Source organism: Lepidochelys olivacea (genome assembly GCF_965140295.1).
Source record: "Lepidochelys olivacea isolate rLepOli2 genome assembly, chromosome: 7".
NCBI classification, from domain to species: domain Eukaryota; kingdom Metazoa; phylum Chordata; order Testudines; family Cheloniidae; genus Lepidochelys; species Lepidochelys olivacea.
In genome coordinates, this window is record NC_140417.1 from 12890913 (window position 1) to 12916621 (window position 25709).

Here is a 25709-nt window from a genome sequence, read left to right on the forward strand (position 1 = left end):
TGACATTTTGAAAAACATACAAGGTTGTTCTGAGGACAGTTACACATTGAAGTGTGTATCTCTTTTTGGGTTTGGGTTTGGGTTTTGTTTTATAAAAAAAGCGGGCTGTGTTTTTCCCTGACATGTCAGAGTGTTTCCTGAATGTACCCAAATTGCAAAATGGACTTTCATATTTGACATTTAGATAGGAGGAGATCAGTGAAATAAGGTCTTATCAGGATAGAACAGTTTAAGGAGTCCCATAATATGGTGGTGTTACAGCAGGAGCTGCTAATCAGAAACAGAGCAGTAAGCTGTTGATAGGCAAATTCGTAGAAAATAGTCCTTTATTTCACCTTATATTTTTGTTCTTTGGTGGGAGGAAAAAAAATGCTTCCATTTTTATGAACAGTCTTCTCCCTTGAACAGGCCATGACATGCGTGCTGAGATGTGCCTACTTATAGATTCCTCAATTTCTTTGAACTTTCATATATTGATTTGATCTTTTCAGATGTAGTTTAGTTTATCTCCATCATAGCAGTTGCTTATTACATGAGGGCCAGGGCTAGGTGGCAAAACGCATTAGTGCCCTACCCCGTCTATCTTATGGAAGTTGAGATCAATCCTTAATTTTGTTCACAAATGAAAATGAAACCGGTTATTTCAATCACACATACACACAAATTTGCCTTGATCGGCAGTTCTAGTAGCCTAGAGCTGTGCTAGTAAGCCTGTACAATGACTTTGTGTGTGTGCCTAAAGGCAGTACTATTAGTCCTCTCGCTTTAGTAAGCAGTACATTTACTCACCAAATTAAGAAATAAAAATAAAATTGTGTGCTTTCTATAACTTGGCATTAGTTAGATTTGATGCACATTCTGAATTAAATATGCCTTGTAATGGTGCATTAACTGGCTAAGCATATACTGTAGCCAATATTTTTTTTCCAAAGATGGATTTATATTGTATCACTGATTGTAAAATGCCAAGACTTTTCTTGGTCACTCTCCCACTAAAGCTAGTTAGAGTTTTGTATCAATAGGGACTAAGACAGTCTTCGTAATTGGGCAGGGCTAAAACACAGAGATTTATTCCTGAAGAATGTATTTTCTAGAGAGTTTGACTTTGGAATAATACAGGCCTTTCTAATAAAAAGAGTAGTATCTTCTTTATGAAGCCAGCCAGTGCACAAGCCAAAAAGAGCTTGGAGAAAAATAGGTGTATGTGAGCACTAAAGAACAGTAAGTATTCATACCCCATTGCAAAAGTTAGGGTAGTTGCAAATTGAAGAGTGCATATTTTAACACTTGCTTGAATCAGAAACATCTTAGGCTGTGTTGTGCGCTGCATCCCCTTCCCTCCAATCCCCATATGACTTCAATGTATGACTTCAGTGTAGTTGCAAGATCTTAAAGCAGGGCAGAATTTGACCTTTGGTTATGTAATTCTGTTAGATATTAGCTCCCCTTTACAGCAGCCAAACATTCTCAGGATCATTGTTTCTGAAGGGGAATTAACTTTTCTTTATCAATAATGTAGTTTTGTGGCTAACGTCACCTTGCTAGTCAGCAAATGTGGGGGGAACCCATTTTGAACACTCTCTGCCAGCAGAATCTCTCCCTACCCCCTGTTTTACTCCAATGAGAGGTCAACATCGGTGTGCACTTGCAGGAATTGGGCCCCAAGTCACTAAAATATCCACCCTATGTAGTCTGATTGCTAATCGCTGTGTGAAACAAAATTAACTTTAATGTGTAAAGATTCACTTAAACCAGCTTACTGGACACATTGATCAAACATTATGCTCACAGGGAAGACGGGCTCCTGTGCTATCCATTTCTGGGACAAGTCTCCAATATGGAGCTTTTTCTAGTTATCAGAGCAAGCACTTGGGTACTATGGTGATGGATGCTGGTAGAGAATCCAAAGAATAACAGAGATGTTAATAAAATGAGCTTAATTGAAAAGGGGGAAAGGATGATCTAGCGGTTGAGGTGGGTATTAATTCAGAGGGAATATATGGGCCCCAAGTGTCAGAGGTGTTAATGTGAGCCTGTCACTGTCCAGCTTTAAAAAGTGTTAAATGAGGTTCTAGGTTTGATATAGAGATCTCAGCCTCTGTGGTACTATGGCAAAAACACCATTCAAACATCTTTTTAACCTTTTATTAAAGATACAGAACAAGGAAAAACAGTTAAAACATTTAAAATGTAAAGTATCAGGTAAGGCTTTCATTTTGACAACATCTTTTGTTCCCTTTCCCTTCAGCTGGAGAGGTTTTTTTTTTAATCTGTTAAAATTGTATATAATCTGTTAAAATGGTATATAAAAGATGGTAATATTTGTCCTTCTGTGAAAAAGAGAAGAAGTTAGTTGAGGTGGGCGGGCACAGTCATTGTTGCTGCTATTGTTACAGAACAATTCCTTTTTCTAGGGGAAAAAACAGGACAAATACACTCGGAAGGAGGAAGAAAAGAGCAGCAAAGAGGAAATGCAGCTACAGTTTTTAGTGTTGACTTTCACTTGCATTTACTGCTGGAAAAACATAGACACTGCACATGGTCTTATCAGCCACTCCAAAACCTGGCAAACTTGTGCCAGCATTGGGCCGTTTAAGGCATTGCATTTAGTTGCCTCTTTCTTACAGTAGTTTTGCCCATTGCTGCTCTGTATAACAGGCCCTTAGTCTCTGTATTATATGTACACTGGGGATACTAGCAATTCCCTATCTCACATGGTTGTTTATAAGGATAAATATATTAAAGACTCTGACAGGCTCAGTGTGAGTATGTGAGATAGTTAAAGTTACATAGCATGTTCTCATTTTAGAAGAAATAGGATGGCTCTTAACTGTTTGCAAAAAGAAAAGGAGTACTTGTGGCACCTTAGAGACTAACCAATTTATTTGAGCATAAGCTTTCGTGAGCTACAGCTCACTTGCATCCAATGAAGTGAACTGTAGCTCACGAAACCTTATACTCAAATAAACTGGTTAGTCTCTAAGGTGCCATAAGTACTCCTTTTCTTTTTGCGAATACAGACTAACACGGCTGTTACTCTGAAACCTGTCTTAAAAGTTTGTTACTGAACACTGTTTTTTAATGTAGTTTTGCATTTGGGAGGGGGCGTTTCCATCAATCTCTCAGATCTTTATACAATAAAGAGCTGAGCAGGAAACTGTTGTTGGGAGCATGGAGAAAGTTTGGAAAGTGCCTTATTTCATGGTTCTGCTTCCACACACCACAGACAAAATACAGAGGACAAAACAAATAAGCTGAGATTTTCAAAAGCATCTATGCAATTCACGTGCCCAAACTCCCATTTATTTTAATGAGAACTGGGCGTCCAAATCCCATCAATATCAGGCCTAATATTTTTCCATTTAAAAATTGGTAAGCTCCCTCATCACACATCTGGGGGACTTGGCCACCCTTAAAGTCCTTTAGAGCCTGCTACTGCTCCCATTGAAGTCAACAGGAGTTTTGATGTTGATTTTTGTCAAGGTTCCTCCCCCACTCTGAACTCTAGGGTACAGATGTGGGGACCTGCATGAAAAACCTCCTAAGCTTATCTTTACCAGCTTAGGTCAAAACTTCCCCAAGGTACAAAATATTACACCCGTTGTCCTTGGACTGGCCGCTACCACCACCAAACTAATACTGGTTACTGGGGAAGAGTTGTTTGGACGCATCCTTCCCCCCAAAATACTTCCCAAAACCTTGCACCCCACTTCCTGGACAAGGTTTGGTAAAAAGCCTCACCAATTTGCCTAGGTGACTACAGACCCAGACCCTTGGATCTTAAGAACAATGAACAATCCTCCCAACACTTGCACCCCCCCTTTCCTGGGAAATGTTGGATAAAAAGCCTCACCAATTTGCATAGGTGACCACAGACCCAAACCCTTGGATCTGAGAACAATGAAAAAGCATTCAGTTTTTTACAAGAAGACTTTTAATAAAAAATAGAAGTAAATAGAAATAAAGAAATCCCCCCTGTAAAATCAGGATGGTAGATATCTTACAGGGTAATTAGATTCAAAAACATAGAGAACCCCTCTAGGCAAAACCTTAAGTTACAAAAAAGATACACAGACAGAAATAGTTATTCTATTCAGCACAATTCTTTTCTCAGCCATTTAAAGAAATCATAATCTAACACATACCTAGCTAGATTACTTACTAAAAGTTCTAAGGCTCCATTCCTGGTCTATCCCTGGCAGAAACCAGCATACAGACAGACACAGACCCTTTGTTTCTCTCCCTCCTCCCAGCTTTTGAAAGTATCTTGTCTCCTCATTGGTCATTTTGGTCAGGTGCCAGCGAGGTTACCTTTAGCTTCTTAACCCTTTACAGGTGAGAGGAGCTTTCCCCTGGCCAGGAGGGATTTCAAAGGGGTTTACCCTTCCCTTTATATTTATGACAATTTTAATGGAAGAAGAACCCTCTAGGGTCTGATTCAACAAGATACTTAAACATGTATTATAAATCTTGTTGAGTTGGGGTCCTAGAACCCAACCAAGTGCCCAGGACTTTGAACCCTGCAAAAGGAAGCACTGTATTAGCCAAATAGATTTGAGTCTTGACATCTGTTCCACCTTTCTGTCACTTGACACTAATAACATCAGGTGCTTTGCCGCTCTCCAAAGGTCTCCTTACATATTCCATCTGAATATTTCACTATCTGTATGTTTTAATATACTTGATCCGGCATAAACCATTCCAGACTGTTATACACTAGGGCATCGGTGCCTTTTTTGTACAGTTATATGTCACACGTCCTGTTGGTCTTTTGATCAATACAGTGGGGGGTTTTGTAATGGGGCGAGGAATGTTTGTGCTATTTCCTGCAGAATTTTTACCTTGGAGGATGCTCATTTTATTTTCACTATTTCATTTTTCTTTGCTATGGAACTAATCTCTTAAAAGACCAGATCAAGTCTGAGCCCCAAAAGTGTACCTTGAAACCTGTAAAGGTTTAAATCAGGATCTCAGAGTGATCTGGTTAGTATCATATGCTTAGGTGAAGGTTTTCAATTATGATAGGTGTAATTTCCCTACTTGCTGGTTGTCCAAGTCAGCTGTAGCGAGACTGGTAATGCACTAAGTTACAACACATTGTTTGTATACTGTATCGTAGACTTACGTCGCTGGAAATTATTGTACACTCAATTAGTATTCTAGCTCTGTATAAAACCAGGAAATTAAATTAATTTAGGTAAAAAGAAACCACAGATAACTGAAGACTCTCTTCTGAGATCCAGTTCCTGTGCATCACTCAGCTGGCATAAAAGCGCTTGATTGTCGCTGAAAATTGCCAGCAAAAAATTCCCTTGCCAGAAAGGAACCTCCCTCCTGGTGTATCTGTGCCCATCTCCAGGTTTATATCGCTGCCTTGCCCCTTTCTTCTGTTTGAGGTGGGGTGGGGATAGGGATGTGGCAGAGCTCCTTAATGGACATTAAAGAACTAGTGCAACTTAGAGCAGTCCAGCAGCTGCTCTGGGTCACATCATGAACAACCTGGCTCTGAGAAACTGCTCCCTGATGCTTGGGCCATCCCTCTGTGCCCACTAGCATTCTAGTGCAGGAGACAATCTGCCCCAAAATCTCTATCTTAAATCTGGAATACATTTCTTTCTGTCTCATTTTAATTGTCCTTTACTGCATGGCTAGTGTCAGAGACCCCAAAATGCTTTATCAACTGACTTGACAAATTACATATGGTTTGTAGGAAATCACTGTGCCATTGCACCCCATAATGCTTTATAGAAGTATGCTTAGGAGTGTAAATATGACACAACTAGAATATATTTTCTGCTAAATATGCCATGTAACATATCTTTGCAAAGGTGATGTTCTACTGAATGTATTCATCCTATTCATATGCATGTATCATTTTTATATATGAAGTCATGAACGCTGGCTTTGTGCTTGTATTTAAAGTGATTGCTGTAGGAAGCACATAAGGAAGTTTTGGTCAACATAGTGTGAAGGGGTTATTCAAGTAATTGGGAGTACTTCGCTAACAATGGACCTTGAGAGACGCCAGTCCACATCTGAGCTTTCCTGGGGATGTTCAAACTGACACATAAACAATGGTGTCGGCCTGTAAAGAACTGAGTCATGCATGGACATGTGACTTGCCTATGTGACTCTAAAATTTCATCTTGTAGCTGTGATTCTGCACAGGAGAACACAGGTTTCCACCCACAAAAGAAAGACTATATAAGGCCCTGGGAAACCCCTCAATTTTGTCTTCAGCTGGCTCAAGAGAGAGCCTCTCCACCCCAAAGAAATACCTGAAAGAAACTGGAGCAAATGACCGTAACTACGGGGGTGTGAGTGGTTGTTGGACCCAGACTAGGAAGGAGTCTAGTCTGTCAAAGAAGCTTATTGGAACATCTCTGAGGGTGAGATTTACCTGCATTTAGTTTCCTACTGTATTAGGCTTAGACTTGCGTGTTTTGTTTTATTTTGTTTGGTAACTTACTTCGCTCTGTCTGTTATTACTTATTAATTAACCCAGCACAAGTAATTAATTTCCTGGGGGAGCAAACAGCTGTGCGCATATCTCTATCAGTGTTATAGAGGGTGAACAATTTGAGCTTACCCTGTACAAGCATTAAACAGAGTAAAATGGATTTATTTGGGGTTTGGATCCCATTGGGAACTGGGTATCTGGGTGTTGGAGACAAGAGAACTTCTTAAGCTATTTTCAGTTAAGCCTGAAGCTTTTGGGGGACGTGGTTCAGACCTGGATCTGTGTTTGTAGCAGGCTAGTGTGTCTGGCACAGCCAGGCAGGGTACTCAAGTCCCAAGCTGCCAGGAAAAATGGACATAGAGGTAGTCTCAGCAAATCAGGTGGCAGTTCCAAGGGGGTTTCTGTGACCCAACCTGTCACAATCACTTTACCCAATACTGAAGTGCAGCCACCTCTGAGGTGAAATGCAGTAGCTGCTTTAACAGCACTTTGCAGTGCCTATAGATCTAATCAAATAGATCATTAATAAGAGAGCCTCCTGATTACACTGGATTCATGAAGCTATTCTTTAGAGTAATACTTCTAAAATCAAATTTGCTGCATATAAAACCTTCTAAAGCTATTCTGTTTGCTTAATATTTTGACAGCAGATGAAGAACATGCAGTAGCTTTTGGCTTATGCTTTGTCAAAATGATTGTCAGGGAGCTTAATGAGCTTTATGCCAGACCAATAGCTTTAGTAACACGTCTCCAGAAAAAAAAAAATCTTACTCATGCTGGCTGGCCATATAGTACTTCTCAGCAGGAAAGCAGTATCTCCTTGCTTAGCTTATAAATTTAACCTTTAAATGTTTCAAGCTACCTATTGCAAGCTAGGACTTAATCACCCTTGAATCAAGCCAGTCCATTAAAAAAAACTGTTCTGTACTGAAGAAAAATTGGAAGTGATTTCTCGTGCAAATTGCTTGACGAGAGTAAACTGCCTCTTTTTTACTAATTTGAACTGTCTTTTCTTGCATTCATTAACGAATTACCTTACATTAGCAGATACTGAAGTCAGAATTTTGAAAACTGCACCTTTAAAATAAAAACTCATGAAAATGCTTTCCTGCTCCTTGCATCTTTCACAAAGAACAATTAGTAGATTACACGGTAACTAATTTCAAGGCAGAACAATTAGTTTGCAATATACAGTAATGCGCTATGTGGTCACTGTTGTAATTTAAAATGGATTGTTTTCCTGAGATGTAGTAATTGCAGATTAAGTGATATATAATTTTGTGAGCTACTTGATAATTCTAGAATATTATGAAATCTCCTGGGCATGTAACTACTACAAACTTTTACTTGACTTTACCACATAGTATTAGTGCCCCCCATCTAGTATGATATTGCATAGATAGTTGAGCCTGCTAAAATAAGGTAATGGTGTAGTGGTTACAGAAGAAAACTGCAAAGCATCAAAACATTAATGTTCTCCCTGCAAAAATAAGCATTTTTAATCCATAACAAATGGAAAGCTATGCTAATGGGGTTTTTCCTGACATTTTCTTATGTTTTGTTTATAAGCATTTATTCTATCTCCTGCTGATTCTTTGTTTTGTAGTAGTTGTTTCACACATGCAATTTAATTCCCTTTCTCCAAACACTGACAGTGTTACAGTCAGTGCGTCAGCAGTTTGAATAGCAATTCTCCTGACACGGTTGAGTATGCTGGGAGGAGGATGGCATGATTGACACATATTTTAAGCCTTTTTTGTGCCTTAGGATTAGTAAAACATTAACTGGAAAATCTGTTCAAATGAATAGTATGCAGGCTTGCAGCCATACCACTTCATGCTGTGATCGTCTCAGCTTTAAGAGCTAAGTGACCTTGGGCTTGATACCTGGATGGCAGATCTAGAAGGCCAAACCTAGGTGTTTCACAAAGTGGTTTTGTGATTCACTAGGTAGCATTCTTCCCTGTGAGTCAGTTCTGAACCAGTGCTCCAGTGAGACGTTTGGGGGCAAAGACAAGACTATCTTTCTGAGGAAACTTAAAATCAAGGTCCTGACTAGTTGTAATTAAGGAACACATGACATTCTTTGTAAGTGTGGTGGTTAGTGAGAGTTCTGGCCAAATTCCAGCACAGGTCAGTATCGGTTGGCTACATTGTTCTTCTCTCTTTCTCCTATTTTGTGAAGCATTTCTGTGTGCTGCTAACCAGTTGTCATGTTTATATTTTATTCCTTGATGATGCAATTCCCTGTGCATAGTTTAAATGCAAGTTTTTAACATGCGCTAACCTCCTTTACAATGAAAAGCGATCTACAATTTTATTGTTATTTCTATGGCAAGTCCAGTAAGTCTAAAAAGTGTAAATATTTGTCTAAATTAGTGTTAAATGCATAAAGCCTAGTTTCAGTATGAAACAATTTAAATAAATGGAACAATATATTTTCATTACTTGCTTATGCTGTTGTCATTCTGAAACATAGTTTGACACATAATGACACTTACTGGGTGGAGATGGTAGCTGTTTGGTACAATAATATAGGTATCCCATGGAAGCACTGGATCAGACTCTCTTCTCACAATGGTGTCAATCAGGAGTATCTACTCTGAAATCAAAGGAGATAGGCTGATATAAACTTAGAGTAGTTGAGAGCAGAATCTGTTCTGTCTGTGTGTGGATTTTGTATACATTTGTATTTTTCACGTAGCCTGCTTATATATACACATGCATCCAGCTTGCTACAACTCAGCCTTTCTTGCAAAAATAATTATATATCTGTCAATTTGGAGAGCTTTAACCCTGTGCAGAATGCTCAGCTGTATTAAGCAATCTGCTGCTGTGCTCTGCTTCAATGAACGCTCCTTCTCTTTGGCTCCTGGAAGACTTCTGCAGCTGTGTTGGGGACATTGTTACTTTGAGCCCTCACTTCTCTCTGCTTCTTAATTTCCTTTTAGTTCAACTCCAAATGACTCTCATTGCCCCTTTCCCTCCAAGTGACTTACCTGCTGTTCTGACCTTACTGCTTTTCCTCTTTCCCCACTCAGTCTGTACAGCCCCATGCTTCTAAATGAATCTGCCTCTCCTGCCATTTTGACCACTTCAGCCAGCTTCTGGGACCTGCTCACCAGTTCCCTGTCTTTCAACATCTAATTAAGGCTGCTTCAAAGCCCTAAAGAGTAGAAGCCACCTCTGTGGTCTCTGCTCTTATTTCCTCCTACATGCCATCTGGCTTCTTCTTTACCTTCACCTCCTTTTCCCATTCTGAATCATACGCTCATTAATATTGCTTTATTAAAAATAAGCTGAGGGGGTTTTCATGCAGGTCCCCACATCTGTACCCTAGAGTTCAGAGTGGGGAAGGAACCTTGACATGGTGAAAGGGTTTTTCCTCTGGCCAGGAGGGATTTAAAGGTGTTTACCTTTCCCTTTATATTTATGACAGTTTGGGAATACCTTCCATACTTCAGTGTGCCACACATCCTATTTCCTACTTTCTGATTCCTCTGATAAATGACATCATGGGTTGTTAGTTGTCTCTCAGGGTCCATAACCAGTCATTTTACCAGTAAAAAGACAAAAGAACAAAACACAAGAAAACATCCAAACTGTCCATCTTGCAGACAGTCTCTCTAAGAGACAAGACAGGGTCCTTCCTTCTTTCTCCCATGCCATCAGCAGCAATGAAGACTCTGCAGGCCAAATTAGGACCCGAACAATACCTAGTCAATTCAGTTGCCTTCAGAGGTAATGCTGACTGGAAAATAGTAACGAATTCGCTGATGCATGTGGTAGTCAGTTCAGTCATTTGTAGCTGGGTTATCTCTGCAGGCCTAACAGGAGCCAAGAAAGTGCAAACCTGTTTGTCTGTAATTTAAACAGATGTGATTTTAAATACACACAGGGGCACCAATCTGCTGAGTAAGAGTGAGCTATTTTTGCTTAGCCACTTTTCAGGAGTAGAACCATGTTTGAAATCCACTTCTCATAGAAATGCTTCCTCTCTTGTTCCTGTCACATCTCTATGCTTCTCTCCACACCATCCTGCTCCCTAAACTGTCGTGTCTCCATGTATTTTCTTGAATTGTTTGTCTAGTCTAGTTTATATGGTAAGTTACTGGGGGAGAAGGAACACATTTTACTCCGCAAAGGGTTGTGAAAAGGTACAGCACTGTAGAAATGATTTGTAATAATAATTAGCAAAGTTTAATTATGTAAGAGGCATTTATCATTATTAAATTCAGACGAGTTTTGTTTCTTGTCCTTCATGTTTATAGATTTCTCTGGTAGCAGTTGACGTACTGCATATCGTAAGAGAGAGGCCTTTAAGGCAAAGCTAGAGGCTACTTGACAGACTTGTTATCTTCACAAGAACAAGTGTTGTTTGCAAGGAAGAGAGGGATGTGGGGGGAGAGGCTCGGATGAGAGAGAGAGAGAGCACCTCGCTCAGCAGCAAATATTTAATTAAAATTGCTGCCTAGGCTGACGAGTCATGGCAGCAGCTGCTTAAACAGAGATTTGTCCTTTAAATAACTTCAGTTAAATAAACGAAGGAAAAAAGAGGAGTATAGATAGAAAAGCTCAAAGGATGTGTGCTGTAATGGAGGAGCCTGGCCTTCATGCCCATGTGGCAATAGCTCTAGCAGTCAATGGCTCCTTTTTTCCCCAACTGCTTTCATTCTGTATTGGAAGGTGGGGCCCTGGGCTGCGGGGAGAGAGTGAGCTGCCTGCTGCGGTGCACGGCAGGCGGTGGTCTCCATTGTGTAATCTTTACATAAAAAGAATCCATTTGTTAAGTACAAGCGCCTGTGGACAACATACTTCCATGGCTACTTATAACTCACCAGTGTTGCCATGAGTCTCCTGATCATTATGCATCCAATGAAGTGGGTTCTAGCCCACGAAAGCTGGTGCTCAAATAAATCTGTGAGCCTTTAAGGTGCCACCGGACTCCTTGTTGCTTTTGTGGATACAGACTACCACGGCTACCCCCTGATACATGATTGTTATTGCTTTCCTTGAAGCCCCAACTCCTGGAGTCATGTAGATTATGTGATGATTTCAGCCTTCCTTCTTAAAGAAAAAGTAAGTTTTTAGCTCTTGTGGCTGTGGAGATAGCTTCAGAATGTGACCCCTGTCCACTTTAACGGCTCAAAAAGCAGAAAGCAAATAAAAAGAACACCAAATCTATTATCTTTTTGTATATAATCTCATTGTTTTAAAGCCAATGTCATGATTTTTTGTGAGCCTGACTCATGATTTTTGAACATTTGGGGTTGGCAACACTGGTCACTTTACCGGATGCTCAGAGTGTTTCTGGACCAGCCCCTCCAAACTGTTCAACACCTCCTGGAAGCGTATCCCTTCCCATTAACTTCCTTTGAATCCAAATAGAAGAGTGTGTGGTTGGTATCTTACAGAAGGTGCTAATCACCTTGTAGGGTATGTGTTAGGATGTAAATGTGCAACCTTGCAGCCTGATACTTTGAGGAACTGAGCCCAGGCAGCACCTTTGAAGACAATGAAGTTGTTGGCATTCAACATCTCTCAAGATCAGAGATAAATTAAAGGTCTATTTGTCTCATGGTTTTTTTTTTCTCATGTTTTTTTAGGGAGGTTCTCTGAATGTCTGACAATCAGACATTCAGACTTGGGCAGTCATGGCACACAAGTCATGCCTACCATAGGCGCCGACTCCGTGGGTGCTCTGGGGCTGCAGCACCCATGGGGAAAAATTGGTGGGTGCTCTGCACCCACCAGCAGCTCCCTGCCCCACCCTTCTGCCCCAGCTCACCTCCGCCTCTGCTCTGCCTTCTTCCCTGAGCGTGCCGCGCTTCCCGCTTCTCCCCCTTCCCTGCCAGTGCTTGCGCCGTGAAACAGCTGTTTCGCGTGGCAAGCCTGGAAGGGAGGAGGGAGGAGGAGGAATGCAGCATGCTTGGGGGAGGAGGCGGGGCCAGGGCAGGGATTTGGGGAGGGGTCAAATAGGGGCAGGGAGGGGTGGAGTTAGGGCGGGAACTTTGGGGCGGGGCAGGGGGAGGTGCGAGCACCCATGGATGCAGAAAAAAGTTGGCGTTTGTGATGCCTAGGGGTTACAAGTGGAGTCAGATAGACAGGAATCGGTGTCTAGGATCAGAACTGGAGTCAGAGGTGAGGAATCTGAGCCAAAGTTCCAAACCAGAGTCGGAGGCCATATTTAAAAGAGTCGGAAGTCAGGAATTGGAGCCAAGGTTATGTAACCCACACACCTCCTGGGTGTAGTGTTCTGTCTCATCTAGTGGCACTGACTCCACTTAGAGAGAGATTAATGAGTCTGCTTTACAGCCTTGGCTAAGAGCCACATGGCTTTTAGCTCATGCAGTAGAGGCTCATGCATTTAGCTTCAGAGGTCCCAGGTTTGATCCCACCCACCGATGACTGGGGGTCTGACGGCATTACGGTTAGGAGCTGGATTCCTGGGAGTGAATCAAGGCAGGAGCAGGGCTAGAAATAAGCAGGCACAAGAGCTATTGCATCGAGGGGCAAATGCTGATCTGGTTTGCTGGTCTGCTGACTCTTCCCACCAATCAGGCTGCCTAATGCAGGCCAGCTGTCCTGACAATGACAATACTCCAGAGTTTTTCCACCTTCCATTTCAGTGCACGCTGCATATTAAGAACACCATCATGCAAATATAAGCTCCTGGTAACATCCATGTAACATTAGAATAGGATACGATCTAAGGACTAGAGTCAGACTTTTGGAAAAGTCCTGAGGACGGGGATGTGAAAGCTACACCAACTGTGGAGTAGTCCCTGAGTCCCTTCCTAGGGGTATGTCTACACTACAAGCGGTATAGTGGCATAGCTGCAGTTCTGCACTTCATCACTGTAGTGCAGTAGTGTAGACACGTACTACAACAGTGAAGGAGGGCGTTTTCCCATTGCTGTAATAAATGCATCCCCTTTAGAGGCAATAGCTAGGTTGATGGAAGAAGTTTTCCATTGACCTAGCGGTGTCTCTGCCGGGGCTTAGGATAGCTTACCTTTTCACACCCCTGAGTGACATAGCTAGGTCAACTTAAGTTTTAGGAGTAGTCTGACTTTGAATTCCATTCCTGCTTTCTCCTGGGAGCCAAGGGTTTACTCCTGGCCCCTAGCAGCACCAATCCCCCATGCCAACCAGCAGGGGAGTAGAGTTAAGGCTCAGTCAAGTCCCCTCCCATTGTCTTCCCTTCCCTACCCATCTGAACCATGCAGCGGGTAAGCATGTGTGCCGCCCTATGTGTTTCAGAAAGTTTCTGGACTCAATAACTGGGTAGTCTGTATAGTGCATTTGACTTCCTCTTAATCCTTTGCGAGGGCAAGTAGTCTGAGTCAGAATCTACTAGTAAATTTAATAAATAGCATAAAATACCTTGTTTGTGAATATTCATACATACACACACATATACAGGATAACAGCACCTGAAAACAAATCAGTCACTGAAAACATTTCACTTCCAACTCTTAGTGGAAGGGGGCGAATGAATAGTGATCCAGTCAAATTATTTATTTAGAGAAGCAGAACTATGAGCAAGTCCTTTTCCTTTCTCTTAAAGATACTCTGTTCATATTTCATGGAAGTCCACCAGATTTCTTCAGCTTATCTGTTTGATATCTGACACAGTACTCTGAGGGCAAAGGCATTAATGCAGAGCAATGTTGGTGGTAGTGGGTAAATCAGAGTAAGTTTTGGAAGACACTTTCATCATTAAAGTGTTAAACAAATAAAATAAAATAAGCCTAAACAAATAGTTACTACTGCTGATGTTCAGAATTAATTTTCATCTTATCAACTATTCAATTCCCCTGAAAGCCTCGAAACAAAAGATTTCCATTAACACCAGCTATTGAAACAAGATGATGACCTGATAAATTGTAATATTATGCTACTTAATCTAATATCTCAGACTCTTCCATTAAGATTGTATACACTGTGCTCTGCTGAGATGTTTGTTGTACCATAACACTTGCTCATATACCTCCTCTGACATCATAATGGCTCTAAAAGAAGATAAATGTGATATAATAGTGTCATGCACTCCCATTATGTATGGTTATTTTTCTTCCTCATCCTTTATTTTTAAGTTTTAAAGCTGCTCCGTGGTTTAGAAAAATAACTTAAGCATCTAACTGACAATCACAAGCAAGGAAATGCTAAAGCTGAGAATCCATCCTTCATTCAGTACAATATTACATGTAGGTATTAAAGATTTCTTACCTAAGAAGTTGAAACCACCTGGGCAAACTTGCCCAAATTCTGCATTTTTTACCCAAGATAAAATTCCTTATATTTCTGTATATTGCAGCACCATTGAGACGAATGGGAGATCCACTCATAAAAGAGAACAAGAATCTCTTAGTTGGGCTCTGACATACTATTTGAGGCTGGCGGAAGTGTTGATGGGGAATGGGATGCTGGCTTGGCGTTGCTCCTCATTCAGACAAAATTCACTGGGATTAGCCTAAATAAGGAATGAATAAGGACTACAGTATTTGGCTTAATGTGATGAATCTGAAATTTAACCTACACCCTCAAAATATTTTTCATATGATTTATATGGTTAAATATTTAATTTCCACCTTATTTTGTTGAGTTACTCCCTCATATCTCTTGTAGTGTAAGAAATGATGGAAGCTTGATGGGTTTGACTGATCAGGAAATGCAAGCACTTTAAAAACCTTTATGAAGCTGGAAAAGCTAATCTTTCATTACATAGGGAAGGGGAAAAATCAGAGAAAAGAAGTAAAGACATAAGAGTCTGTTGTCATGAAACCTTCCATTGTTATGAGTGAGTGAATGCAGTTTCAATTAGATCCACATGGTGTCTTGGTGGATTTCACTTTCCAGTAATAGCACTATCTTTGGATATAAGAGTAGTATCTGTATAAGCAGATATTTGTGCCGACTTCTGATGTTTAGGTCTGCTTTGTTTTAAGATTTCAGAACTAGAAACAGCCAGCATTTTCCTCTCAAAATCCTCGGGGAATGTGCTGAGCTTGCTTATAAATATATTTTGTTAGTGGGAGGGGGAGAGAAATGTTGTGAAAGCTACTTTCATATTCCAAGACAATACATTCAGACTCAAGACTCTGATATAAAAGGCAACAAACAAAACCTGCCGCCACCAGAGCAATGCACCTTGCGGATGAGTCTGCCTTCCTGAGTTACATCAGAAACAACTAATATCTAATGGATCACATGGGAATAATAGCTATTTTCTATGGTTTATAGAGGTAATTCATTTGTAATTAAATACCTTTTTCTCCTATAGTCAATGTCATCTAGTTGCAAGTGCAGGGAACTCTGGCGTGAACACAAGCCCCATGCTGTGAAAATCACTGCACAGAATGGAAACCTCATTGCTGTACAGCGGTTACCACCACTGAAGTCAAATGATTTTCATGGCATCGGAATTGTTTCCATACTGTGAGCTGCTATGTATTTTAAATGGAGAGCATATGTATTGCACTTTGCTATTTTATTGTTCTCATTTACTACCCGATAAAGTACAATGTTTGTCTTGTGATGAACTTACAATGGATAACATATATGCATATGAGAGGAGAAAGTATGCTATTTTAAACCAAACTTTACACTGAATGAACAATTAAATCTGACTCCAAGCCTGCAAGGAGTTATGCACAGGTAGACCCTTTTCACCACGGGCACCAATTTGGTCCTTTCCTGGGGGGTGCTTGATTCCTGCTCTGCCCCAGGCCTCACCCCAACCCTGCCCCCTCCCCTTTTACTCCTCATCCTCTTCCTGCCCCTGCCCTGCCTCTTCCTGCCCTGTTCTTCCGCCTCCCCTGAGTGCACCCTGCCCTTGTTCCTCTCCCACCCACTCCCCCCACAGTGCCTCCTGCATTCCGCTAAACAGCTGATCTGCAGTAGGCAGGAGGTGCTGAGAAGAAGGGGGAGGTGTTGATTGGTGGGGCCCGCTGGCAGGCTGATCAGGGGTCAGCCAGTGAGTGCTGAGCACTCACCATTTTTTCCTGTGGGTGCTCCAGCCCCGGAGCACCCACAGAGTCAGCACTTATGCTTTTTGCTACATTGTGAAGACACTGGAGCACTTCATGTCTGTCTGTCTGTCTGCCTAGTGAACATCTTGTGGGGTATGGGTCTTAATGGCTAAAACAAACTGTGGTAGCTTAAACCCTGCTCCTCTGACTCATGCACAACTCCAAGTAAAGCAGCATGTTACTTCAATGTAATATATTTATTTTTAAACATAGAAAGGTTGCATTGTCATAATTCAGTGCAATTAAATGTACTGTGTTTTAAAAAGCAGAGAGACTGAGGAGTAGGAAGGGACAATAAGAGAAAATGCCCTTTGTTAGAGAGCTTATTCCTTCACTTTCCCACTTCCCTGGTCCTTCTCGCATGAACAGAGAACAACAATACCCGAAGTCCGAAGGTGCAGACAATTTGATGTTTATTGGGGTGAACTTCCAGCAAGCTTAAATCCAAGTTCCTTTTTCCTTATTTTCGAATCCCAATTTCCTTCCTGTTTGCCCCTAATTTATATAGTCTATACCTTAACCAGTCATTCTACTGAAATTTACCTAACCAATCCTAACATATTGTAACATGATTAGCTAACCAATTATATCCCACCATCTTAGTTTGTTTCTGTCTGCTGTATAATTAATTTTGCTGGGTGTAAACTATCACAGAACCAGACAGAGACCACGCAAATAAACAATAGTAAAGAGGGAACTATAATGATAAAACAATACAGAAGTGAGGATTTCACAACTACAGATATAAAGACATAAGGGGTTTCCCAGCTGTGTCTATTGATAAGTGAGTTCTTAGCAAACAGAAAACTATCAAACTAAATTTTGTTTTACATCTTCTAGGCTCTTCCCTTTCTCTGGAGGTGATAGATCGGATCACCTTTCTAAGCCCCAGATTGCCTTATTTCAATATGACTGTTTTGGAATGTGAGGATGTGACTGTTCGCTTCCCAGCTTATGGCTGCCTCTGCTGCTTGGCCAAAGGCATCAGCCTAAGAACAGGGCCTCCGACTGTCACAGTGAGAGAAGGTCCTTACACAGATTCTTTCCTTTATCCTTCTATAATTAGCTAAATGATAAACAAAGACCTAAATTCTTAAAGTATAGGCCTTTACAGACAGGCCTGAATATCTATATCCCAACACCCTTGACATAAATTTATTTTCCGATCATGATGATTTGCATCAATTTCATTTGGGAAAATCTGTTGTTAACCATGTCCGTTGGAAAACAAACTGCAAACTGCTTTTATTGTCTGTGTGCTGTTGACATTCCATCATTTCTAGTCATCCTGCCCTGTTGATACTTTGCTTTGTATTATACTTCACGGTTGACCTATGAGATAAACTGCTAATAGCTGTTGAAAATTTCAATTAACATAAAACTAGTTTCAGCCAGAAATGTTGTCAGCTCACTTCCTCGATATTATATAATAAGTCAAAAAGTAATAGCAAGGGAGTAATAGAACACATGTATATTTTTAAAGGTGTAATGTGCTCTCAGTTATACACACAAAGGTACAATTAAGGCTGAGGTGGTATCATTGCAGGCACAATCTGACCATCCATTATTTGTAGGCTTGTGAAAAAGCCAATTATGACGAGGTTCCTAACAGGATCTCCGGGGTGCAGCCTGCGACTGTGGGACCGCTGTGCCCCCTTAACTCTCCAGCCCCTGTCTCGAACAGTGCTTTGCTAGTGACAAGCAGCAAACCCCTCCAGGTGCTGTTATCACTGAGCACAACAGCATGTGGAGCCCCACACCCGGCTGGATTGCATGAATGCTCCCCGAGCCACGCATGAATCACACAGAGAAAGGCACTAGCCAAATCCCCCCAGTTTCCAGCCTTGTACCTCAGGAATATACCTTCTTGAACTGCTCAGGATGAGCAGTGCAAATTTATTCATTAGTTCACCACTGCATGAATGGAAAGTGGATGTATACTAGCCTTTGCAAACCTGAGCAGTTTTACCAAACTCTTCAGGTAAACTCACGGGTAAAGATAAACAGTAAAATAAGTTTATTGACTACAAAAGATAGATTTTAAGTGATTATAAGTGATAGGCAAAAACTCCGAGCGGTTACCAAAACAAAATAAAAGATAAGCACGCAGTCTAAACTCTCAACCTTATTAGGCTGGACCACATCTAGATTAAGCAGTTTTTCTCACCCCACTCGATACTGCAGTTCATAGTACACAGGTTTCACTCTTGAAACCTGGGCTAGTCCCTTCTGTTGGAGTCTTCAGAGTGTCCTTGTTCTTTGCAGCGTAGGTGGGGACAGGAGAAAGGCTAAGCATGTGGCTGCTGTGTTCTGTTTTATACCCTTAGTACGTGTGCTTGGAGATCACAAGTCCAGACATGTCTGGTGGGTATTGCTGAGTCCCCAGGCAAGGTTGAGCAATTCCTCTGATGTGGCCTTGTGCAGGTGAGTCATTGAATTGTATCTCCCTTGCTGGACAATGTCTGTTGATGGTTGTTTGATATGCGCCCAGGCGTTAGTTACTTTCCTTGGTATTGTCTCTGGAGAGTTAGAGTCTTGGCACTTCCGAAACCCACAGCATATTTTAGTGACAACCATAAAACACATTCTCATAACTTCATATTCATTGATGATGTACATATTTAGATGGAACAGTGGGTTTCAGAAGATCATAACCTTTCCCATGATACTTTACTTGTCATGTTTTATATTCAGTGTCACAATTATATGTAAATGAGGAATATGGGGGTTACAGGGTGCTCCTCTAAGGTATAGAATGTCACACCAGGTTGATAATATTCCTTTTTTAAAAATATTCTCCAATCACCTGCTCTATTTTTCAAACAGAATTAAAAACTCCATGCTTGTACATTTAAATCTAATGGGCCATATTCTTCTCCAGTGAGTTTCACTGCTTTTGACAGTTACACCAAAAATGAACTTATCACAATATGTTTAAAACAATGTGATACAACAGATATGCTGTGTAGAGTATAATTAATTTACAGATGAGAATTATATTTGTAATTGCATATATTTGGCATGGAGTAGTTTTTTATAATAAGTTGTGTAAGTACAGGTAAAAATGCATATTGTGCTTCCATACTATAATTTAAAATATCTCCCAGTTACTGTACACTGTGTCTTTATTTGAACTGGCTTCAGGTATCCTAACACAAGTGTTAATCAGCTGAATACAAATCAGCTACAAACATATCTATCAGAAGCTGAAACAGATGCATGGGTCCCATTTACTCAGTTGTTCAACTGATTTAAATGGGACTGCTTAGTCACTTAAGTTTATGTCCATGCTTAAGTACCTTTCTGAATAAGTGTTTCTAATAGCAGCAACAGGGAGAATTTGGCTGCAAAGTATTACTGTGTTTCAGTATAATCTTAATAACTTGGATATCTACCTCAGTGGATGTACTCTTATTTATGCCATTTACCACCTGGCCTACTGTATCATAACTAGTGTTACATGAAATATTCACAATGAACAATGTATTTCTCAATTTTTACCATTTTTCCGTTCTGTGAATAGTCCTAATACAGATCCTGGTTTCCATGTGTTTGCTCATTGTTTGAAATTATTCAGGGAATGTTCTATGTTGACACGTTTAAGTGAATGGATTGGATGTGCATTGTTTGCCTTGTGTATAGCTTTTACTAGGTGATGCTTCATATTCAAGCTGTTGTGACTGGACACAGTAAGTCAAATGTTGTTCTTCTGATCCATGATAGCGCGAGTGTTACTCTTAGAATTAGGTTTCCAGTGTGAATGTCCATGATTGAAAATTTGACATTTGCTTTCGGTGAGTGTGTACTACATGGTTAAAATGTACTGCTTTGTCAAACATTCTGGTGCCCAACCTTGCTGACAAGAATATTCATGGGAAGTAAACATAGAAGTGGGGGAATTTATTTAAAATCAAATTGAATGACTATTAATTATTCTTAGCGGTATTGACCCAGATCCAATCATAATACACATAGCATTGTTTGGTCAAGAAGACTGAGAGGCCCAAATCAATACTGACTGGTTTTCTTTATAAAATTATCATCTCAGCAGTGATTATGTGTGAACTGTTGCCAGGAATGTTGCCTACTGCTGCAGTTCTTAGGGACACAAAACCCCACTGACTTAAGAGGACCGAGCATGTCGTCACTGAAACTGAGCAAGCTGAAAATGAGGGGATGATTTCCCACTGAAGGGGTAACTTAAGTTACTGGGAAAATATTCCAAGCCTTTGTCATTTTAAGACCTGGTCCGAACCCAATTGAAGTCGATATAAAGAACTGCAGTGGGATTTGGATCAGGCCTGTAAAGAGAAAACAGTTATTTTGGCAAAACCAAAGGTTGCGTGCTCTTTTGGCACATGCACTCCTAGTCGCTAATGAGGAGACTATGGATTGCCAATTTATTGTAAATATGAAAAACCAGTCCATTAGTGACCATTAGAATTCATGGTTTCTAAGTCATTTCTTTAGTTTTCAATCACTACGGATGAGTAAAAGGTATGAAAGGCCCTAAAAAATAGGGCCTTTGTAGGTTGTAATTTAGCAGTGCAGTGATTCAGCTCATAGATGTCCCAAACAAATTTAATCACAGAGGCTGTCAGAGCCAATCATAAGGGCAGAACAGTGACCACAGGAAAATATCAACTACTGTAGACCGCTTTTCAGCAGATTGGAACCATAGGTTACAATATAGTGTGAGCCTTTAATAAGACTTCATTTTAGGATTATGTGCAATGAAGAGATTAAAATGCACAGCAACAAGTCACAACCATATTTGGCATGGAGCGCCAAACTACTCCATGCCAAACATCTCCATTACATAGTCGATGACTATCAACAAGATATTTATAATTTTTTTCCTAGAGACTTCAGATGAGTAGGCAGTCTCAAAGGGAAAAAACTTCAGGAGTGCTATATGACATTATCTGAAGTAACTAATGAACACACTAAAAGGCATTGAATTTGCCATGGTAAAATGTATTTTATGGACATAGGCCCAAATTTTCAACCCAGTCTAACCTGGCCTCTGTTTTTGTGCTTGTGGTTTGATTAGCGCAAAGTTGATTGGCCCAGATATCTAAGGCCAAGATGTGCAAAAATGGGTGGTTAATAGGGTTGCCAACTTTCTAATAGCACAAAGTCAAACACCCATGCCCTGCCCCTTCTCCGAGATCCCACCCCTACTTGCTCCATCCCCCCTCCCTCTGTCGCTTGCTTTCCCCCACCCTCACTCACTTTCACCGGGCTGGGGCACGGGGTTGAGGTGCAGGAGAGGGGGGTGAGGACTCCAGCTGGGGGTGCAGGCTCTGGGGTGGGGCCAGGGATGAGGATCTTGGGGTGCAGGAGGGGGCTGGGGAAGTGGATTTGGATGTTGGGGGGTAGTGGGCTCTGGGAGGGAGTTTGGGTGCAGGAGGGGACTCAGGCTGGGCCAAGGGGTTGGGGAGTGGGAGAGGGTTTGGGTCATGGGGTCCCGGTGTCGCTTATCTTGGCTCCTGGGAAGTGGCCGCCAGGTCCCTGTAGCCCCTAGATGCATGGGTGGCAAGGAAGGCTCTGTGCGCTGCCCCTGCTGGTGCTGCCCCTGCAGCTTCCATGGGTTGTGGTTCCCAGCCAATGGAAGCTGTGGAGTTGGCCCTTGGGGCAGGGGCAGTGTGCGGAGCCTCCCTGGCTGCCCATGTGCCTAGGGGCTGCAGGGACCTGATGGCCACTTCCAGGAGCTGCGCGGAGCTAGGGCAGGCAGGGAGCCTGCCTTAACCCCAGGCCCCCTTTGCACCATCGACCGGACTTTTAATGGCCATGTCAGTGGTGCCGACCGGAGCTGCTAGGGTCCCTTTTTAACTGGGCATTCCAGTCGAAAACCGGATGCCTGGCAACCCTAGTGGCTAATGCTAGGCTCCTAAGTCCATATTTAGGCACCTCAGTAGATGGCCTGAGTTTCAAAAGTGTTGGGGCCTTCGTAGCCCCCAGTGAAGTCAATGTAAAGCTATTACTTACATGTAAATGGCTTAAACCATGCCTCTAAAGTGCAAGAGTTTAAAAAAAAAAAAAAAAAAAAGCAATGTTTGAAAATCAGGCTCATTGAATTCTGCTTTGAAAAGTGACCATAGTAAAATGGCACAATTAAAGTCTGCATGTGCTGTGCAAGGTCAAACTTTACCCTTTACATGTGGTTTGACTTTACTGGTAACCCATGTAATAATTAATAAATAGCCATCTCAAAACTCACCACCTTCCATTCCAAATGCAAGGCGCATTTTGTGTTTGCCTTTTTTCACAAACATATAGCAACATTATATATATTTATTTTAAAAATAAACAAAAAAAACCCTACTCCAGTGAACATACTTCTTTGAGAGAGAATGAGAGAACAAACAACTCATGACAGACATTAGTCCCCTCAATATACTATTGGAAAGTTCTTGGCTACTATGTGACAAGCATGGTTCAAGAGCCTAGATGGAATAAAATTGAATAGAATAGCTTAAGCTTTTTCTCCAACCTGACTGTTCCTAAGATTTCCTGCATGATCTCCCTCTCTCTGCTAAGAGGCCATTATGTATAGCTCAAGTATCCTGTTGGAGTTAACAAGTCACACTTGCCACAATGAGTCATCAAGAATTTACAGAAAGGTAGGATAGCTTTGGGGAGAAGATACCCGATAGGGATTTAGGAGATCTTTGTTCAGTTCCCAGCTCTACTGCAGACTTCCTGTGTGATTCTGGACATGTCTCTTGATCTGTCTGTGCCTCTGTTTGCCATATGTCAAATGGAGATAGTAATACCTCCTTTCTCTCACTCTTTGTCTATGTACATTGTAAGCTCTTTGGGGATTGGCCACTCTTATATGGGAAACTCTCTCATTGACTTAAAAGAGCTTTGGATCAGACTTAGCTGGGGCTACACCTACATCCATCTGGAAGCTGAAGCTTGTGAGGAATGTGGCAGACATCTTTGTAAGCAGTGTTTTTTGTTGTAAACATGTGGCAGTGGTGTTCTGGGATCTGCACGGGCTATGCCTTTTGGCTGCTGGTAGAGGATAAAATGTTAATTTTGACTTATAAAGCCCCAAATAGCTTAGGACCTTCATACGTCAGAGACCTTCTCTCTCTCTCTCTATGGCACTCTACTTGAGCTAAGATCAACAAGGTGACTTGGGCTGGGATGCCTCTGGCATAAAAGAGAGAAGGTTTCTTAGATAATGCTCTGCAAGCGAGTCCCTTCCTTTTGGAATGCTGTCTCTCCTTGGTCCGAAAGATCCCAAAGTCATTGATTGTCTGGGTATGTTGCAAAGCCTGTCTGTCTGAGGGGGCATAGGTGGAGGGAGGGAAAAGGCCTCTGATTGCGGGATTTGTCTCAAATGGGAATTTGTGGTGAGGGTGAATGTTTTAAGTCATACAGGTCTGGTGAATGGCAATTTAAGGCCAAGATTTTCAAAAGACAATAGTGGTGCCTCAACTTTTTAATGCTGAATCAGAGACAACTTAAATTTTCCATTAAGTTCTGAGCATCCACTCTGTAAAAACCAGTCCCCTTTATGACATCTCAAACTGGCCACTGAGAATCACTAGTCATTTTTGAAAACCTTGGCCTACATAAGGAAATTAAATTACCTCCTCCTTTAAATAAAAGCAAATGTTCTGCTCCTCTATACACATCTTCAGTTATATTTATCCATCTTTTGCACATCTTTCCCAGTATTTGTCTAGCTCCTCAGTTGTACTTTAAATGCATAAGTTATGAAAGAGCTGGATAAGGAGTTTGCTAGACTGTTAATCTTCATTTCCAATAAGACTTGTAACACTGGGGAAGTGCCAGATGACTGGAGAAAAGCTCATGTGCCAGCACTTAAAGATAGTAAATGGGATGGCCTGGGTAATTACAGGCATGCCAGTCTGACATTAATCCCAAGAAATTACTAGAACAGGTGATATGGGACTTGATTAGTAAAGAATTAAAGTAGGGTAATATAATTAATACCAATCAACATGGGTTTATGGAAAATAACTTTTTACCAATCAACATGGGTTTATGGAAAATAACTTTTTGTATGATATTAGAAGTTTGGTTTATAACGGTAATAGTGTTGATTTAATATATCTAGACTTCTGTAAGATATTTGATTTAATGCCACATCATATTTTGATTAAAGAAACAGAAAGATATAAAATTAACATGGCATACATTACATGGATTAAAAGATGGCTAAACAATAGGTTTCAAAATGTAATTGTAAACAGGAAATCATCGGCAACTGGTGTGTTTCTAATGGGGTTTTGCAGGGATTGGCTCTTGGCCCTATGCTAATTTAACATTTGTATAAATTACCTGGGGGGTTGGGGAAATCATCACTGATAGTCTGCAAACAACACAAAAATAGGAGGAGTGGTCACTGACACAGAGCAGTCCGGTTTGCTTGGTAAGCTGGGTGCAAGCAAACAATATGTTCTATTATGGCTAGCTCTAAATGTATAAATCTAGGAACCAAGAAAGTCGGCCATACTTAGATGGGGTACTCTGCCTTAAGAAGCAGTGACTCTGAAAAGATTTGGAGGTTGGGGGGGGTTAGTCAGCTGAACATAAACTCCCAGTGTGACGCAATGGCCAAAACGGCTAGTGTGACCCTTGTATGCATAAATAGGGTAATCTTGAGTAGGAGTAGAGCGGTTACTTTGCTTATGTATTTGGCACTGGTGCAACCATTGCTAGAATACCGTGTCCTGTTCTGGTGTCCACAATTCAAAAAGGATGTTCATAAATTGGAGAGAGTTCAAAGGAGAGCTATGAGAATGATTAAAGGATTAGAAAGCATGCCTTATGGTGATAGGCTTAAGGAGCTAAATCTAGTTATCATAACAAAGAGAAGGTTAAGGGATGACTTGATTATAGTCCATGCATACCTACATGAAGAACAAATATTTAAAGGCGTGTTCTTCAGTGCAGAAGAAAAAGGTATAACATGATCCAATGGCTGGAAGTTGAAGTTAAACAAATTCAGACTAGAAATAAGGTGTACATTTTTTTAATAGAGCAGTTAACCATTGAAACAACTTTCCAAGGGTCAGGTTGGATTCTCCATCACTGAAAAGTTTTAAATCAAGACTGGATGTTTTTCCTAAAGATATAAATGAATTAATCTGTCTCCTGCTTGAATTATGTTCTACTATTATGTTCTATGTTTAAGTTCTACTGCTTGAATTATGGAAAGTCAGACTAGATTAG

The 25709-nt window shown here is 41.0% G+C and overlaps 1 protein-coding gene across 6 annotated transcripts in view; it reads left to right on the top strand.

Moving 5' to 3' along the window:
- Positions 1-25709, top strand: part of CHL1 (cell adhesion molecule L1 like) — a 195167-nt gene that overhangs the window by 84650 nt on the left and 84808 nt on the right. The window contains exon 1 of one of the 6 annotated variants that reach the window (XM_084635331.1): positions 18870-18917. The exons of the other annotated variants lie outside the window; for them this stretch is intronic. The gene's annotated coding sequence lies outside the window, so the exon portion shown is untranslated. Of the gene's footprint in view, positions 1-18869; positions 18918-25709 lie in introns of those variants that run through there. 6 annotated transcript variants of the gene reach the window in all.